This window comes from Muntiacus reevesi, chromosome 14, assembly GCF_963930625.1.
Source record: "Muntiacus reevesi chromosome 14, mMunRee1.1, whole genome shotgun sequence".
NCBI classification, from domain to species: Eukaryota; Metazoa; Chordata; class Mammalia; order Artiodactyla; family Cervidae; genus Muntiacus; species Muntiacus reevesi.
The window spans coordinates 64,981,687-65,002,208 of NC_089262.1; the positions used below are offsets into that span (position 1 = coordinate 64,981,687).

Consider the following 20,522-nt stretch of genomic DNA (forward strand, 5'->3'; position numbering starts at 1 on the left):
CTGTGAGAGGACCAAGACAAGAAATATAGTCCTTTCCTTTCAGGTTTCCTTAATGGTGTGATGTGGGGTGTGGGATTAAAAAAACAAAACAAAAAAAAACCCCAAATTAAAACCAGGTAACTATTTGGCACTTTAATAGATACTTGTGAAAAATATGACAATTCAGACGTAAATAAAAAGGAGTAGCATAAAGATTTAGAGTCCCAAAGGGCCCAGGGGCGCTGGGAACAGAGGGTGGCAGGAATCAGACTAGGAGAGAGGCCTCGTTAAGTGGCGAGGGAAGGTGAGAGTAATTTTATGAAACTGTTAAAGATAGCATGTCAAGTAGTATGGCTTGTGCATGCTAGTTACAGAAGCCACGGTCACGTTTCCTTTGCTAACAGCCTCCTAGTCGGTCACTCTAGTTCTTTCCTCACCACTGGTAGGTACTAAAGTTCCCGGGAGAGGGTTAATGTCAGTGATGATGCAGACAGTATGAGCAGCTATCATTTACTGAGTGTTTATCATTTGTTAGGTACTATGTCAAGTACTTTATATGCTTTATCTCATTTAATCAATAATGATAACTCAACGAAGCTCATAGTACTAATATCATAATTTTACCACTAGAGAAACAGGCTCAAAGAAGTTAGGTGATGTGTCTATTGAGTCAGATAGTTTGTTTATGACAGAGTTGGGATTTGAACCCAAGAAAGAATAATACCAAAGACGACACTCTTAACCAGTTACTTTTTATATAAGATCATGAAATGTGCTAAAAATAGTTACAATAATACCAAATACTAAACTATAAAACTTTTTACAAAGAACACATGAGAGCCTCCTACATGTCTTCATATTCACTTATGTTACCATAAAATCACATTCTTTAAGTGGTTTTATCCACATAATACTGAATTTATGACTATTAATTGGGTAAGATAGTTTACTACCTGACATTAATTTTTTACTTTTCTTTAGCTGCTCAGAAAAGGTGAATGAATTGTAATTTACTTGTCCTTCCCTGTTTTTCTTGGATGTTAACACAAAGTAAGAGCAAATATCAACAATTATTGGAAGGTGTGTGTCAGTCACTGAGCTCGCCAGGGTTCTCAGCCCCAGCACCACTGGCACTTTTGCTGTGGAGGACTGGCTTGTGCGTGGTAAAATGCAGCTCTGGCCTCTACTCACCAGGAGCCAGGAGCACCTCTCCCGCAGTCGTGGCAACCAACAAACATCCTCTAGGAGACTTTCCAGAAGAACCACTGTGGGAGTAAGCACTTAACATATATTTAGTAATTTAATTCTCCCACTTACCATGAGGTAGGTATACTAGTACTAAATAGTCCAGTTTTTCAATGTGAAATTGAGAAATGGTAGAGTTAATTTAAACTTAAGCAATGTGACTCCAGAATCTGTACTCTTGCCCAGCACACTACATTACTTCTCTAGCAAAATAGGTTTCTCAGCCCTAAAGAATTGTGAAGCTTTTTCCCCTCTGGTTTAACTTACTACTATCACCTGGGAAAATGTTTAAATGGGGAATATATATATAAAACAAGGCTCACACAGCTCCAATTTCCTCAGCCTGCTCTTTAAGGTGGCATAATTTAGAATAAGTTCTCAACTTGGGGGGAGGGGTATGAATTCCTTTAGGAATCTGTTAAAGATACTATCTCCCAGGAAAGTGTACCTGTACAATATTTTACATACTTTATAGTGTTAGAGGACTTTACATATAGAACCTAAGTTTAATCCCTGTCCCAAACTTACTAGCTATATGATCTGAATGAAGTTGTTTAACCATGCTGCTCCCCAGGTTTCCTTCTGTAAAATGAGGAAAAGATCACTTACCCTACATGATTGTTGTGAGGCTTAAGCTGATTATCTGTTTGAAGCAGTGAGCAGAGTGCTGGCACCTAGAAGCTATATAATAAATGGCATTCCTCCTCTTGATAATTCTAGTTTCTTGCCCTGTTCTATCAAACAAAGTCTCATCCATTTTTCAATATGCTCTAGATTTTGAGGTGCATATTGCTCATCATCTATGCCTTCCTTCAATTATTTTATACACATCATACAAATCTAGTCTTTAGTCTTATTTGTTCTTACTACTCGTTCACCTTACCCCAATGCCCAAGATAAAAGGGCTGTGTGTGTGTGTTTCAGTCACTCAGCTGTATCTGACTCTGTGTGACCCATGGATTGTAGCCTGCCAGGCTCCTCCATCCATGGGATTTTCCAGTCAAGAATACTGGGGTGGATTGCCATTTTCTTCTCCAGGGGATCTTCCCAACCCAGGGATTGAACCTGGATCTCCAGCACTGCAGGCAGACTCTACCATCTGAGCCGCCAGGGAACAAGGGAAGAAACAGAAGGAAACCTCCGTGAATGCATTTCCTCACCAATGTTAGAGGCAGAACCTCATAAGATTGTTGCAAGAAATAAAGACAATCTTTGTGAAATGTTTGGCACTGAATACTACAGGTGACTGATAAATTCTTCCACAAATTCTTCCATGTGGGGCCTATTAGACACTATATGAAGGCTCCTCTGAAATGTCCTTTGAGTACCTAAAAATCCACCTTAGTAATTAAAATAATGCTTTCCCCTACTTTTTTGGTGTTAGTTTTTAAAGGAAAGGTAAGGCATTATTTAGTCTAGAAACACTATTTCTAGCGAATGAAGTATAGAGTCCACCATGTGGCTTTCAGAAGAATAAATGTGAAAGGCACTTTGGGTCCATCCCATTTACAATTGCATTACTATCATGGGCTTCGCTGTTGGCGCAGACAGTAAAGAATCTGCCTGCAATGCAGCAGACCCTGGTATTTAATGTCCAGCCTTCACAGTATATGCTAAAGCACTTCTTGATAAAACAATAGCCCCTCTGATTTAATACTATGCAAGCACAACAAAAATCATTTAATAGTGTACTTAGTCACAAAAAAGTCAGGTGAAACATGAAATGTTCTCCCAACAGGCCGCTTCTCCATCTATGCCTGGAGCCAAAATCCATCACAAGTGAGAATGCTCAAGAGAAGTAATAATATAAAAATCATGTGTTCTTCTCATTCTCAGTTTCTATGAACCAACGCAGCACTCCATGCTCTGTGACATCCAAAAAAGAAAATGACAAAGAAAACTACAAACTATCCTGTCTCACAGTAAGTCATAATGTCATTTCGAAGTGAAGCGAAAACATAAAAAGTGATTTCACTCAGAAAAGGACTTCCAAATCTGATCTATGCTATGTTGTGGCAGACAGATACTCTAAAGGATAAAACACCTTTAACAAAACATATAATGAACTCTTGTTGTCACTGGGGAAGAGGCCAGGGGCCTCTTACTTACTGCAGACACCAGTAAGTTAAAGAGTCTGAGATGGCTGAAAGGTAACATACAGTTTGTGTCAGTTTCTCTCAAGAATTAAGAAACAGCCAGCAGAATACCTTTTTTGAAATATATAAACTATCAGTCACTCCTATCACCTAATTAAGAGTTTTCAATGGGACGGCCTGGTGGCTCAGCAGTAAAGAGTCCACTTGCCAATGCAGGAGATGTGGGCTTGATCCCTGCCTTGGGAAGAGCCCACCTGCTGTGGGACAACTAATCAATCCTGCACCACAACTACAGAGCCCACGGCTCTAGAGCCAGTGAGCCGCAACGACCAAGCGCATGAGCTCCGACTACTGAAGCCCATGTGCCCTAGAACCCATGCTCTGCCACAAAAAGAAACCACCACAGTGAGAAGCCCTTGCACTGCCATGAACAGCAGCCCCACTCGCTGCAACTAAAAAAGAGCCCACACAGCAACAAAGACCCATTACAGTCAAAAATAAATAGGTAAGTAAAATTATAAAAAAGTTGTCAATGGCACCCTTTCTCACAAGAAAAAACTTTCTTTTCTTAACTTGCTGTGGAGCACTCTTCCTCATCTGGCCCTTCCCAACTACAGTAATAACACTTCCCCTTACTTCAACTATAGGGCTTCCCTGGTGGCTGAGTGGTAAAGAATCTGCCTACCAATGCAGGAGATGTGGGTTTGATCCTTGGGTCAGGAAGATCCCGTAGAGAAGGAAATGGCAACCTACTCCAGTATTCATGCAAAGATGGTCACAATATAGGACAGAAACAGCAAGGACCTAATAGAAACGGAAGAGATTAAGAAGAGGTGGCAAGAAATCACAGAAGAACTATACAAAAAAGGTCTTAATGACCCAGATAACCACGATGGTGTGGTCAGCCATCCACAGTCAGTCAGATGGCTTAGGAAGCATCACTGTGAACAAAGCTAGTGAAGGTGATGGAATTCCAGTTGAGCTATTTAAAATTCTAAAAGATGATGCTTTTAAAGTTCTGCACTCAATATGTCAGCAAATTGGGAAAACTCGACAGTGGCCATAGTACTGGAAAAAGACCATTTTCATTTCAATTCCAAAGAAGGGCAATGCCAAACTATGGTGCTGGAGAAGACTCTTGAAGAGTCCCTTGGACTGCAAGGAGATCAAACCAGTCAATCCTAAAGGAAATCAATCCTGAATATTCAGTTGGAAGGACTGATGCTGAAGCTCCAATACTTTGGCCACCTGATGGGAAGAGTTGACTCACTGGAAAAGACCCTGATGCTGGGCAAGATTGAAGGCAAAAGGAGAAGAGGGTGGCAGAGGATGAGTTGGTTACACAGCATCACAGATTCAACGAATGTGAATTGAGGACAAAGGAGCCTGGTATGCTGCAGTCCATTTGATCACAAAAAATTGGACACAACTCAGAGACTGAACAACAACAAGTATTCTTGCCAGGAAATCCCATGGACTGAAGAGCCTGGCAATCTTCAGTCCATGGAATCGCAAAAGAGTCAGACATAACTTAGTGACTAAAAACAACAAAACTTCTACTGTATGGCACAGAATTTTACCCCACCAAGCCTTGTGAAATGGGCTGAACAATACCATGCTTCACACCTCTGTGGCTTTGTATACACTGTTGCCTCAGTGAAGAATAGTCATCTTTCCCTCTTTCAACCTGGCAAAATTATCTCCACCTTTACGACCCAGTCCCAATGTAACTTTTCATGGGATGCTTCTCTTGACTTCTTTCATAAACTTCTTTTGTCATACTGTGCTGTCAATTATTTGTTTATCTCTTTCTTCCACTGTTCTGTGAGTTCTAAGAATAGTGACGGGAACACAGAAGATATTCAATAAATGATTACTGAAGGAATGAATAAACTAGTCTAGCAAGGGAGATGACCTTGGAAAGACAATTTGCACCTCTGGGCCTGAAATTGCCATCTGTAAAATTAGGAAATGGCACAAAAAATATTGTTTAAAGACGTGAAATAAGAGTCTACCTAGAAGACTAACATGAGAGACAGATTAAAGTAGAGTGCTGTTTCAGGGAAGGGGAAGATGACTCGCTAAGCTCCTCCTCCCCTTGTTAGAAATCACACAGCAAGCTGGAAAATTTACGGACTACACATTTTACCTTTTCTTCCAGTTTTAATACGCTATAATTCTATGATGCTATACAGTATTTCAAAGCACTGTTACAAAGATTATTTAGTGGAAAAACTCCACTGTCCTATTCTCCTTTAGGAACAAAACCAAAATGGAACTGTATTTTCCCATAGTGAATTATTCTGTAGGTGTATCAGATCTGGACTCACTAGCTGTGCTACAAAACTGCACTGATTATGGACTCATTTACTCTACTTGGAGAAAGAACTGGCAACCCACTCTAGTATTCTTGCCTGGAGAATCCCATGGACAGAAGAGCCTGGTGAACCCACATCCATGGGGTGCAAAGAGTTGGACATGGCTAAGCAACTAACACTTCACTTCACTTATTCTATTAGCTTATCAGATAAAATCACATTACTTGTGACAATCACCCATTTTAAACCCAAAATGTTGCAACTGAACAAATAGACTTTAAAAATAAACTGTCTAATAATAACTGGACATGGAACAACAGACTGGTTCCAAATAGGAAAAGGAGTACGTCAAGGTTGTCTATTGTCACCTTGCTTATTTAACTTATATGCAGAGTACATCATGAGAAATGCTGGGCTGGAGGAAGCACAAGCTGGAATCAAGATTGTCAGGAGAAATATCAATAACCCCAGATATGCAGATGACACCACCCTTATGGCAGAAAGTGAAGAAGAACTAAAGAGTCTCTTGATGGAAGTGAAAGAGGAGAGTGAAAAAGTTGGCTTAAAGCTCAACATTCAGAAAACTGAGATCATGGCATCTGGTCCTATCACTTCATGGCAAATAGATGGGGAAACAGTGGAAACAGTGGCTGACTTAATTTTGGGGGGCTCCAAAATCACTGCAGATGGTGATTGCAGCCATGAAATTAAAAGACGCTTACTCCTTGGAAGGAAAGTTATGACCAACCTGGATAGCATATTAAAAAGCAGAGACATTTACTTTGCCAACAAAGGTCCGTCCAGTCAACACTATGGTTTTTCCAGTAGTCATGCATGGATGTGAGAGTTGGACTATAAAGAAAGTTGAGTGCCGAATAATTGATGCTTTTGAACTGTGGTGTTGGAGACGACTTTTCAGAGTTCCTTGGACTTCAAGGAGATCCAATCAGTCCATCCTAAAGGAGATCAGTACTGGGTGTTCATTGGAAGGACTGATGTTGAAGCTGAAACTCCAATACTTTGGCCACCTGGTGCGAAGAGCTGACTCAGTTGAAAAGACCCTGATGCTGGGAAAGATTGAGGGCAGGAGGAGAAGGGGACGACAGAGGATGAGATGGTTGGATGGCATCACTGACTCAATGGACATGAGTTTGAGTAAACTCCGGGAGTTGATGATGGACAGGGAGGCCTGGCATGCTGCAGTTCATGGTGTTGCAGAGTCAGACATGACTGAGTGACTGAACTGAAGTGAACTGCAGATGACATCACACTTATGGCAGAAAGTGAAGAACTAAAGAACTTCTCGATGAAAGTGAGAGTGAAATAGTTGGCTTAAAGCTCAACATTCAGAAACCTAAGATCATGGCATCCGGTCCCATCACTGCATGGCAAACAGATGGGGAAACAATGGAAAGAGTGACAGACTTCATTTTGGGGGGGCTCCAAAATCACTGCAGATGGTGACTGCAGCCATGAAATTAAAAGACACTTGCTCCTTGGAAGAAAAGTTATGACCAACCTAGACAGCATATTAAAAAGCAGAGACATTACTTTGTCAACAAAGGTCTGTCTGGTCAAGGCTATGGTTTTTCAAGTAGTCATGTATGAATGTGAGAGTTGGGCTATAAAGAAAGCTGAGCGCTGAAGAAGTGATGCTTTTGAACTGTGGTGTTGGAGAAGACTCTGGAGAGTCCCTTGGACTGCAAGGAGATTCAATCAGTCCATCCGAAGGAAACCAGTCCTGAATATTTATTGGAAGGACTGATGCTGAAGCTGAAACTCCAATCCTTCGGCCACTTGATGCGAAGAACTGACTCACTAGAAAAGACCCTGATGCTGGGAAAGACTGAAGGTGGGAGAAGGGGCCAACAGAGGATGAGATGGTTTGATGGCATCACCGACTCAATGGACATGAGTTTGAGTAAACTCCAGGAGGTGGTAATCGATAGGAAGGCCTGGTGACTGAACTGAACTGAATAATCTTTTAAGAAACCAGGCCTTTATTACTTATGCATGGAAAGACAAGGTAAACACCTCTGAAAATTTCAGTCATGGCCCTATTTGTAGGTAAGAGGCCTGAAACACTGCTATATGATTCATTAGCTATCAGTCATTTATTCTGAGCCTTAATTTTTTCATCTCTAAAACTGGTACGATACTTGCTTCACCTACTTGTTAAAAGGGCCAAAGTAAATAAAGTAACCAGCACACTGACTGGCACATGGCAGGCCTCTGAAAACAGTCTATATTTCATTCCCTAATGAATTCTAATAAACTAAAAAAAGACAAGTTTTTCTAGAGTATTACTAAGAAAAAAGTCACTTATTTGGTCACACTCAGAACCACCCATCTTGTCACTGGCAATTTATTAATATGAAAAGACTCTAACGGAATACACCCAAAGTTTGGATTATAACTGTAAAAGCAAATTCAAAATAACTCCATATCCATGATGAGCATGAAATATTATCCTTTTCTATAAAGGACAGATAGAATATTTGCTTCTAATTCCACCAACAGCGATCATGACTTGGACTCCAAGGCCTCATCACGTAATAGAAGCATATATTTGCTAGACATTCAGTTAGTGAATATATGGCTGACCTCTAACAATATTTTTCCTCAATTACAGTTTGAACAATGGAAACTACTTTTTAACAAAGAATTATATGAAAAAAGAGATCAGTTTTAATTTCAAGAATCACTTATTACCTTAAAAGAGGGTCTCTACAAACATTCTAATAGAGAGAGAGAACACAGAAACCCAAAATGGAACTTCTATTATCGTTAAAAACCAGAAACAAACTAATGGCCATATCAGGGAGGAATTCATCAACTCTATTTCCAATATTAAAATGTAAAAAAGATTCTGTACTAATAGTAAGACCTTGTATATTTAAAACAATTTAGATTCTTTTGCTATTTCACTAATAAATTAGAAACTTTTAGTCTTGATTTTACTCCAAAGCAAAATATATTATACATTTTTACACAATGTATACTAGATAGAAAAGAAACTAAAGAGTTAGCAAAAAAAATGCAAGTACATACATTTGGTTGGCCAAAAAGTTAGTTTGGGTTTTTCTGTAAGATGTAACTTTTGGACCAACCCAGTAAAACATGATGAATAGATCACCAGCCCAGGTGGGATGCATGAGTCAAGTGCTCCGGCCTGGTGCACTGGGAAGACCCAGAGGAGTCGGGTGGAGAGGGAGGTGGGAGGGGGATCGGGATGGGGAATACGAGTAACTCTATGGCTGATTCATATCAATGTATGACAAAACCCACTGGAAAAAAAAAAATTAAAAAAAAAAAAAACCATGATGAATATGTGAATACGCCAACTATTTATGACCAGGTATTATTCAGCATTAGGTCTTCATTCATAATTAAAACAAATTCTTGAATAAGCAATCTTTAAAAAACTGGGTAACTGGATTCAAGGGTGGCAGTAGCAAAAGTTGAAATAGATATTCCTTGCAAATCAGTTCTGCAAAATAATCATTTTGAGTTTAGTCTTCTCTAAATTAATTAAACTGAATCCAAGGTTAGACTTTTTACTAGATCAAAAGATATATCTTTGCACTTTTTGCCTTTATCCTTGATAAATCACCTTTAAACACAACCTTTCTTGGTTGAACTGTGTCTGAATATCTCTTTTCACTGGGAAAGGATCTTGTCTTGGCCTTCATTAAGGAAAACATCAATAAAAGGGCCTCTCTGATATACTCATTTTCAGTAAGTAGCTATTTCAATAGAGAAAACAGGAGGGAAAGAAAAGAAACACTTTTGGGAAACTCTGCAAATATTTCTTACATGAATGATAGAAGGAAGAATCAAGTTGAGAGGAGCAAATTGAGTCTGTTATGGGAAGAGAATGGCACCAGATCTGCTCTAATACAACCAAGTAGCCAACAGTAATTTCTGCTTTTCATTCATTCATTCAGTTTTTATCAAACTAGACTGGGATAGAAGGCAGGGGGAAGACACAGGCAGTGAGGAACATTCTGGACTTGGAATAGGTTTTCGTGTCTTTGTGACACATGAATGCAACTTCCACAGTAAGGTAAAGATATGATGAAGAGGTTCTTTTGTACAGAGCAGATACTTTCCTCAAAATATTCAGGAATTTTTTTCAATGGTGTATAATTTACATACAATAAAATATATCCTTTTCAAAAACATAGTTTTATGAGTTTTGACAAATGCAACGAACAGTTGCATTACTGCTATCTCAATTGAGATATATGTATATATATATCAGTATATCTATGTCAATCATTTCCATCACTCCAAAAAATTCATCTGGCCCTCACTGTAGTCAACCTCCCTCTAACACCTCTGCTGAGGGACTCTTGAGTCCAACAGGACTTGTATCCAACAGAGGAACGGAGGACTGATCATCAAAAGGGATTTGGATTACAGTTTCTTAACCAAGGACATATGAATCTGCTCTTTATAGCCCACACTCTGCTCACAAAAGAAACAAGTAATATAAAGTTGGGCCCAAGTATTCAGCTACAGTTCCAGTTCCATTAGTTAGCATAGCATACATAGCTTATTCTTTTATTCATTTAATAAATGTTCAACTAAATTTGGCAAATATGAGCTTAATAAATATTCCAACACGTGTCAGGCACTGTGCTAGAAGCTTGCATAAACAAAATCAAACACCCTCATCCTCATTGAGGTTACAGTTCTACTGAAAGACTCACACAATAATTAAATAATCATACATATAAACATTATTACAAAATGTGAGAGCTGTTGCAATGGAAGTGTAAGATGTTCTATCAGTACACAAAAAGGTTAAAGACCTGGTCTAGGAGATGAGGGAGGATTTACATGATGAAGTGATTTTTGTATTTCCATACAAATTGTGAAATTATTTGTTCTAGTTCTGTGAAAAATACCATTGGTAGCTTGATAGGGATTGCATTGAATCTATAGATTGCTTTGGGTAGAATAGCCATTTTGACTTTTAAGCTGAGAGCCAATGAGTGAGTAAGCATTAACTGGGTGAAAATGAGGTTGGGAGAAACAGAAAAGTGTTTCAGAGAAAAGTGACATGTGCAAAGGCTTGGAGTTATATGAGAGAACAGAACTTCTGAGGATCTTAAAGAAGGTCATTAGGCTGTCTAGGAAAGCAGGGATTACATGAAGTTAAAAAGGTAGGTTGAGTTTCCATGTTGGCTCAAATGGTAAAGAATCTGTCTGCAATGCGGGAAACCTGGGCTTGATCCCTGGGTGGGGAAGATCCCCTGGAGGAGGCATAGCAATCCACTCCAGCACTCTTGCCTAGAGAATCCCCATGGACAGAGGAGCCTGGCGGGCTGCAGTCCATGGGGTTGCAGAGTCAGGCACGACTGAGTGACTGAGCGCAAGCACAGCACAAAAGGCAGGCTGGGGCTAGATGAACAAAAGCTTGTAGCAATGTGGAGTTGGCTTTTATCCTAAAACAGTGTGTGTGTGCACCAAGTCGTGTCAGTCATGTCCAACTCTTTGAGACCCTATGGACTACAGCCCACCAGGCTCCTCCATCCATTGGATTCTCTAGCCAAGAATACTGGAGTGGCTGCCCAGCCCTTCCGCAGATCGTCCCGACCCAGGGATTGAACCCATGTCTCTTATGTCTCCTGCACTGGCAGGGAGGTTCTTTACCACTAGCACCAAGTATGAAGCTATCTGAATAGATGGAAAGATAGAATTAGATTAATTTTTTGGAAAAGATTACTCTGGATACAATGTATAAAAAGGGCTGAAAGCACTGGGTGTGAGAACAAGAACAGAGTGAGGATCCAAGTTAGGAAGGTAATGTAAGAGTCCAAGCAAACAAATAGATAGTAACTTGGACGAAGGCTGTAGAGGAGACAGAAATGGATAGGTTGGTGAGAGATTTATGAGGTTAAAAAAAATCAGCATTTGGTGAGAGAGAGTGAGAAAGAAATGAAATAAAAATAATTCCTAACTTTCTGACTTATGGCAGAATGGTGCCAATCACCAAAATAAGTCTAACAGTGGAAGAAATCAGGTTTATTTCCATAAATATTATTGGATGTCTACCAGGGATGAAGATTCCAATTCAAGATAAGCATGCAAATGAATCTCATACAATGGGATAAAACGCCATGACATATGTAAGGACAGACAGAAAGGATGCCCAAGTCAACAGTGGAAAGGGTAGGGAAGAGATCACTGGAGACTTTCTATAGCCAGCAACTACACAAGATTCTTTTAAAAAGAGTTTTAACTTTCATGCTGTAGCACCCTAGTATTGCAGTGTTTGGGCTTCCCTGGCAACTCAGCTGGTAAAGAATCTGCCTGCAATGCAAGACACCCCATTTGATCTCTGGGTCAGGAAGATCCCCTGGAAAAGGGATAGGCTACTCACTCCAGTATTCTTGGGCTTCCATGGTGGCTCAGATGGTAAAAGAATCAGCCCGCAATGTGAGAAACCTGGGTTTGATCCATGGGTTGGGAAGATCCCCTGGAGGAGGGCATGGCAATCCAGTCCAGTGTTCTTGCCTGGAGAATCCCCATGGACAGAGGAGACTGACGGGCTGCAAACCACGGGGAAGCAAAGAGATGGACATGATTCGAGTGACTGCACACTGCACACTGCAGTTTTTCATACAGTTGAGTTTCAAGACTTCTTTATATATTTTAGATGTAAATCATTAGAAATGTAACTTGCAAATTTTTTCCCCAATCTGTTACTTGCCTTTGATTTCATTTTGAGTTAATTTTTGTTTAACTCAAAAATTTTGAGTTAAACATAATTTTTGTTTAAGGTGTGAGTTATGGAGAAAAATTCACATTTGACCTAGAACTGTTTGTTGAAAAAGTCAAATCTCTTTCTCCAGTGATCTTCCTTTACATCTTTGTAAACACCAGTGACATACATGTGATATGTGTGGTTCTGTTTCTGACCTTCCATTATGTCCCCTGACCTACAGAGTCTGCGTTCTGCCTGGTGATTGCAGCTTTTTTATGCTGAGTCTTGAAGTCAGGTGTGTGCATCCGCCAGTTCTGTTCTGTCCCCAAAGTGCTCTCACCATATTCTTCCTGAGCGTTCCCAGGTTTTCAGAGTCGCTTTGCTGATATTCACAACAAATTCTGATAGATTTCTGGCTGGAAATGTAATAAATCTACAGATTAATCTGGGAGAAAATTAACATCTTAATAATACTGAATCTTCTTATCATGAATGCTGTGTGTATTTCCCTTTATCAATGCTTCACAGTTTTACAATACAGATCCTACATATATTTTGTTAGTTTTTTTGGGGGGTATTTTTTTATATAACACTTAAAAAAAATAAAATTTCAATTGTTCACTGCTAGTATATAAAAATGCAATTGAGTTTTGTACACTAACTTTGCTAAACTCATTTTTTAGTTTCAGGATCTTTTTCATAGATTTCTGGGCATTTTCTCTATAACCGTGTCATCTGGGAATAGAGACAGTTGTATTTCTTCCTTTCCAATATATGCATTTATAATTTCCCTGTCTCACTGAACTGGACAAGACCTCTGGTATGATTCTGATAAGGAGCAGTGAGAAGGACATCCTTGCTTGTTACTGATCTTAGAGGGAAAGCATTTAGTCTTTTGTTGTTCAGTTACTAAGTTGTCTCTAACTCTTTCTGACCCCATGGACTGCAGCACGCCAGGCTCCTCTGTCCTCCACTATCTCCTGGAGTTTGCTCAAACTCAATGTCTACTGAGTTGGTGATGTTGTCTAACCATCTCATTCTTTGCCATCCTCTTCTTCTTTTGCCTTCTATCTTTCCCAGCATCAGGGTTTTTTCCAATGAGTCAGCTCTTCGCATCAGGAGGCCAAAGTATTGGAGCTTCAGCTTCAGCATCAGTCCTTCCAATGAAAATTAAGGATTGATTTCCTTTAGGATTGACTGATTTGATCTTTTTGCAGTGCAAGGGACACTCAAGGTCTTCTCCAGCACCACAATTTGAAGGCATCAATTCTTGGGTGCTCAGCCTTCTTTATGGTACAACTCTCACATCTGCACATGACTACTGGAAAAATTCAGTCTTTTAATATTGAGTATGATATTGGTTTATCATAGGCTGCCTTGATCAGATTAAGAAAGGTCCCTTCTATTCCTGAATTACTGAATTTTCACTAAGAATGGGTGTTAAAAACTTCTGCATCTGCTGAGATGATCATATGGTTTAAGAAGGTGAATTACCTTGACTGACTTTTAAATATTGAACCTGTCGTGAACTCCTGGGATGATTCCATTTAGATGTGCTATATTAACTTTTTTATATATTTGATATATATATATTATATATATATACTTTATATATTGATTTAAAAATGTTTTTTTGAGAATTTTTGCATTTATGATCATGAAGGGCATTGTTTTCTTTTTTTTGTAGTATCTTACTTAGTATCTGATTTTGGAATTGGGCCTCATAAAATAAGTTGGTAAGTACTTCTTTCTCTTCTATTTCCTGGAAGAGATGGTATACAATTAGGATTATTTTTTTCCTTACATGTTAGGTAGAATTCTCCAGTAAAACAGTCTGTGTTTGGAGTTTTATTAGAAGGTTTTAAGCAATTAACTTAGTTTCTTTAATAGATATAAAGCTATTCTGGTTATCTATTTCTTCTTGAATAAATTTTGGTAGCTTGTGTGTTTCACAGAAATGGCCCATTTAATGTAAGTTGTCAAATTGCTTTACTTTATTACTCTTTAAATATCTGTGGAATCTGCATTGATATTCATGCTTTCATTTTTTTTTTTTTTTTTTTTGGCCATGCCTTGGCACTTGTGGGATTTTAGTTCCCCAGTCAGGGGTTGAACCTGGGCCACAACAGTTAAGTGTCAAGTCCTGACCACCGGACCTTCAGGGAATTCTCTCATGCTTTCATTCTAGATGTTAATTTGTCTTTTTTGCTACCCTCTCAGCCAGCCAATTTAGAATGATATTTATTAACCTTACCTTTTCAACTAGATTTTGGTTTCAGTGATTTTTCTCTATTGTTTTCAATTTAACTGATTTAAGCTCTTTATTATGTTCTTTCTTCTCCTTGCTTTGAATTTAATTTCCTCATTTTCTAAATCAGAGGTATGTAATCTATGGTCCAAGGGCCAAATCTAGCCTGTGATCTTTTTTCTTAATGACCCTCAAACTAAAAATGGCTTTCACATTTTTAAAAGTTGTAAAAACAAAACAAGAACAAAAAAGGACATGTGTCAGAGATCATGTATCAAAGCCTAACATATTTACTATACGGATTTGACAGAAAATGTGCTGCTAACCCTTATTCTAGCTTACTGATTTGAACCCTTTCTTCTCTTTTTAATGTGATCATTCAGTGCTATAAATTTCAGTCTAAGTACTTCTTTAGCAGTATTGTACAAGTTATAGTATTTTAGACTATGTTTTCATTTTCATTCAGTTCAAAATATTTTTTACATTGAGTTCCTCTTTGACCTATAGACTACTTAGAAGTGGTTATTTTATTTCTAAATATGTGGTAATCTTCCAGATACCTTTCTGTCATTAACTTGAAGTTTAGTTCTGTTTTATGGTCTGAAAACATACTTTGAGGATTCCTAATCCTTTAAAAGTGTTAACATTTGTTTAATGACCCAAAATACACTCTATCTTGGCAAATATATCATGTGTAAGTGAAGAGAATATATAATCAACTGCCGTTAGATGAAGTGTTTTATAAACAGCAATTAGGTCAGGTTGGTTGACAGTATTATGCATGAAAAAAAGTTTAAAAACACCCATTCAAAAGCTATGACTTACTCTTTTAATTTTTTCTATTCTTTTTTCTATTTGTGTTTCAGTTTGGGTAATGTCTCTTGACCAGTCTTCAAGTTCACTGATTCTTTCCTCCATTGTGTCAAGTATGTTGATGAGGCCTTTGAAGACATTCTTTATCTCTGATAAAGATTTTTTTCCATTTTTAGCATTTATATTTAATTCTTTCTTAAAAATTTCAGCTCTTCTGAAGTTACCCATCTGATCTTGCATGCTGTTCACCTTATCATAGAAACTTTAACACATTACAAGAACAAGTCATTTTGAATGGTTGTTCTTTAAATTTTGTCATGAATAATACTGTCAACAAACTTGACCTAATTATTTATAGAACACTTCATTTAACAACAGCAGAAAATACATTCTCTTCACATGCACATGTGTTTCTTAAGCAAACAGAATCATAACCTAATGCTAAATTTTAAAAGAAACTTCTGTCATGTGGTTTCATACAGGAACAACTGAGAAATATGATCCTTCGTTTCAACAGTACCCCTAAAGCAAATACAGTTATCAACTTTTATACAAATGCTGAAGCTAGACCATAGCTAGCTGTATTCAGTCTTCAAATCTAAATGCTTTTCTTTTTCGGCTGAAAGACCAGGCTTGTGGGATCTTAGTTCTCCAATGAGGGATCAAACTCCCACTCTTGGTAATGAAAGCATGGAGTCTTAACCACTGGACCACTGGGAAATTCACTAAACCTATTTTTACTCTGCTATGCAGCTTATTCTATAGGAATTCACTAGCAGAGCGTTATTATACAAACCACTAATGATCACCAGTGACTCAGTTAACATCAAAATAGGTATGTCCTGGGTTACAAAATTAGAAGGGTCCTTGTTACCTTGTCTCATTGTCATTTCAGATATAAAATAGGTCATGATAAATACTTTCTCATAAAAAATCTTAAGTATAGACAAGTTAAATTCCTACTGAGTTTAAAAAGAAGTGTCAATACTGCTGTATGGCAGAAACCAAAACAACATTGTAGAGCAATCGTCTTCTAATTAACTTTTTTTTGTTTTAAAAAAGTTCTAAGAAACCCCAATAAGCTGACAAGGTATTTTCTCTTTAGGATACTATTGTTACAAAGTATTTTAAAACAATTCCTAGGAATCAGAAACCAAAGGAAAGAAAAACAAATTCTTAAGTCCCCTTGCACTGCCAAGAGTTCATTGGTGAGAAAAAGAATTGAAATCTAGACAGAAAGATTGGGAGAAACCATAAGGAAAAAAAATGAAGAGTCACATCAGGAATAAGATTTCCTATAACTGCTCGAGCGATATAACTTCACAGATTCAAGTTTCAAGTCTATTTTACATTTCTATTTTATAGACATCAAAAGGAAAATTAATAATTTCTCAATTTCTGATTAGTCACTGAACATAGAGTAAGTAGAAAAGACCCAAGGTAGGAAGTCATACTAGTATATATCTATTAATACATGCACCAAGCTTTAAAGTGACTCCAATTGAACATGACTGTAACTTCTAAAATGATGCTCTGAGTCTCACTTTAAGAAGAGTCCTGGTAACCTCTAAATAAACAAGATTGGTTTTAGATACTGTTCAAAATGCGCTTGCTGAAAGTGCTAGGAAGACCACCTCATTAATGCAATCTTACCTAAAATGGATCCTACATTATGGACCCAGGGGACAGAATTAAAGAGAGACTCCAGCTCTTTCTCTCTCTCTTTAAAAAAAGAAAAGGAAAGATTTCAGCAAAATGAAAATTCTATATAAATATATATATTTGTTATATACAGATATCTATTATGAACACTCAATTAATACTCTTAGGCATCTTGACAAGAAGAATATAACTTCACTTCCCATTTGGCATTAGTTAACTCATGTTTGAAAAAAGTAACATTTATTAATACTCCTCACGAGAAAATATTTACACAAATTAAAGAAAAAGAATGTTATTTTGAGCTATAATCCTGTGGCCTTTCAGTTGGAATGCAAGTTGATCTTAATGAGAGAAATAATTTGATTCAAGACTCAACTAAATAGAAATTAAAATGAACATAAATGCACAAGAACAAAATTAACTGTTTATGGCAAACGCATGCCTCATAGCACCTGTCCTCACATGTAGAAAAGAACATCAGCCTTTGAGTGATGATTTCTTTGTGACATGATTTATCACCCAGTGTTCTTTAAACTTGATAAAGCAAATTAATCTTTGATTGCAGGCGGCACGGAGGTTGCCATTAGTCATGTAGTTGGTGAGGCTCCTTGTGTCTCATTTACCAGGCACACAGAGAGAGCCCAGAAGCAATTGCCTCCGCTTTGACTCCTTTCCCTATCCACCCAGGAGAAATGATCAAAGAATTCAATATACAGTGTTTAAATTACTTCTATAGAACTGACCAACAAGGGGAGGAAAGCAGTTTTCTCTTTACCCGAGTTTTATAATTATTTTTTAACCAAGGACAAAGAAACAGTTACAACTTATGATTTTAACATTAACAACTCAAACAGACTTTTTTGTTGTTTGCCGTGGGGACATGGGGTGGCGGTGGGGAATGATTAAGAATTACAATTTTAAAAACCAGAATCTTAAAGAAAGGACAAACATCAGGGATACAGAAAGAGCAAATAGATATTCGACTTGTATTAGTGAACTGAATATATTCAATTCAATAAAAAGATTCTTATATAAAAACCATTATGCTTTTACTGAAAAAGAAATATATTCTAAATTAGTAAATGATCCACCATAAATATTACCAATTTATGCTTTTTTTAAAAAAGTAAGTACAAAGTGATGGGAAACCTATCATGACTTTTAAAGCTCATTTTCCTTGCGCCTATTATTTTATAATTCAACATTTAAAGAACATTTCATTGGCCTAATATACTTACCATTATTCATCCTAACACTTCAGTGTGCAGAAGAAAAAAAAGATTTATCTGATGAAATAGCTACTAGGGAACATCGTCTGAGTTGGAAAGAATTTTGGACTTTCTACTTTTGGTCCTTTACTTAAATGACAATATCTATCAAAGATATTTCCTACAACTTCAAAAATACAGATGCCTCTATTATATGAACATTAGCAAACCATCTAGCCTTGTTCTTAGTATCTTCTGCTTCGGTTAGGTCCATACTATTCCTGTCCTTTATTGTGCCCATCTGTGCATGAAATGTTTCCTTGGTGTCTCTAATTTTCTTGAAGAAATCTCTAGTATTTCCCATTCTATTGTTTTCCTCTATTTCTATGCACTGATCACTTAGGAAGGCTTTCTTACCTCTTCTTGCTATTCCTCGGAGCTCTGCATTCAGATGGGTATATCTTTCCTTTCCTCCTTTGCCTTTTGCTTCATAGAATAAAAAATTTGATCTTTAAAGGTGACTATCTCTATTAGGCTAAATATTAAATCTTCTAAAATTGAGGGAAAACCAATATGAACAGATGGCTAGAGAACTTAATAAATGCCCAATATTTATGATAGCCTCAATTTCCAATTAGTCTTCATAGAAACCACTTCTACACCGGAAGGTGAGGAAAGGTTCACTGTTTAGCCGAAATCTACTTTTTAAAAATCATTCATTCTTTTAAAAAGGAATCCAAAGAATACATTACTAATCATTAAAGATATCAAACTCCTTTTAAGAATTATGCAATGTCTTTATTTAAAAAAATAATATTCTATTAAAATTAACTCACTGAAGGAGGCTTAACATCAGTGTTTTAGGAATTTAATTTTAGATGATACCATTTGCTCATAAAATAAAATTCTGCAGGTGATCTAAATGTGTAGGTATTAACTGTATGGATGCCTAAAAGACCTTTTTCTTAAGTGAATTATAAGAATGTTGTTAAAGCACTTCAGGGCATGAGAACACGCTGAAAGCTCAAGAACAACAATGTTCTTTTTTAAAAAAAGAACTGTTAATGTTCTTTTCCAATGTATGATAAATCACAGTCCAATCAGATTGTGGTCATACACGGAAGCACAAACTATTAAATATAATAACTAGGTTTCCTACCATCTGTATACGAACTGAAGATTAGGGGTAGCCTAAGCACACAGATATTCACAGATTAAGCAATTCTACAATGTTTTAAAGCATTTATGAAAATAGTGTCACAAAATATAATTTCCTAAAAACAAATTCTCTTAGTACATTTGAAAGTTTGTTGGAACTATCATTTTATAAATCAGCTGTAAAGAATTAGGAATAATTTTTGCAAATTATCATTAAAATGCATGAATCTGGCATATACTGTCTCTAATTACAAACAAAGTATCAGTTGGCTTAGCATTATCTACAGAAACTTTAAAAAGCTGGTAGGATTAATAACTTATGATAATCAGAGTTATGAACACTATACAGCTCCTTACAGTAAGTACTGTCAGATATAAACAATTAATATATAACTGTATATTATCTTTCAAAATATATACATAACTCCACATTATAGCTTAAACTTATTAAAAGGCAGAAACTGATTAATCCTGACTTATTTAATGAACAATTTAGTTGAGCCATTTTCTTCTAAAATCATTACGGATAATTATAGTTTAGACAATCAGAGAGAAGAGCTGAAAAACTGTCAGAATTGTGTGATTTAAAGAACTTCATATACATTTTATTAAAACAAACTTCAGTTTTGCCCCTGCATATATCTTAAACAAAGAAAAAGTTAGAAATAACTTGCTTTGTAACAAAAATTTAAGCCTGTTTTCTTCTTTCTTCTTTTTGGAATAAAGACATTTCAGGAAAAGTAAACTCAGCGCGACAAGGAAGGTAACTTTTCCTTTTCTAGTTGTATCTTGCATGCTGATTTAAAGCAAGTTCACACATAACAATTTACTATTTATATATGAATATACACTTACTGCTTGGCTCCATTGAGAAACTATAAATTTCATCTATTGAACATTAGCAAAAAATTACATGTGTTTATCATCTGGATTATTCTCAGATTAATAGAGATAAATGACAAAACATAATCAGTAGCAGCTCTACAACTTAATCATTGCATCTGAGCTATAGGAAGCACTTAATTACTCTCATTTACTAGGTTCAATCTAATGAGAAAGCATTAGCCAAATGAAAAGAAT

At 37.0% G+C, this 20,522-nt stretch overlaps 1 protein-coding gene across 6 annotated transcripts in view; it reads right to left on the reverse strand.

Annotated features, from left to right (window-relative positions):
* RANBP17 (RAN binding protein 17) overlaps positions 1 to 20,522 on the reverse strand; it is a 349,536-nt gene that overhangs the window by 127,369 nt on the left and 201,645 nt on the right. The window lies entirely within an intron of this gene.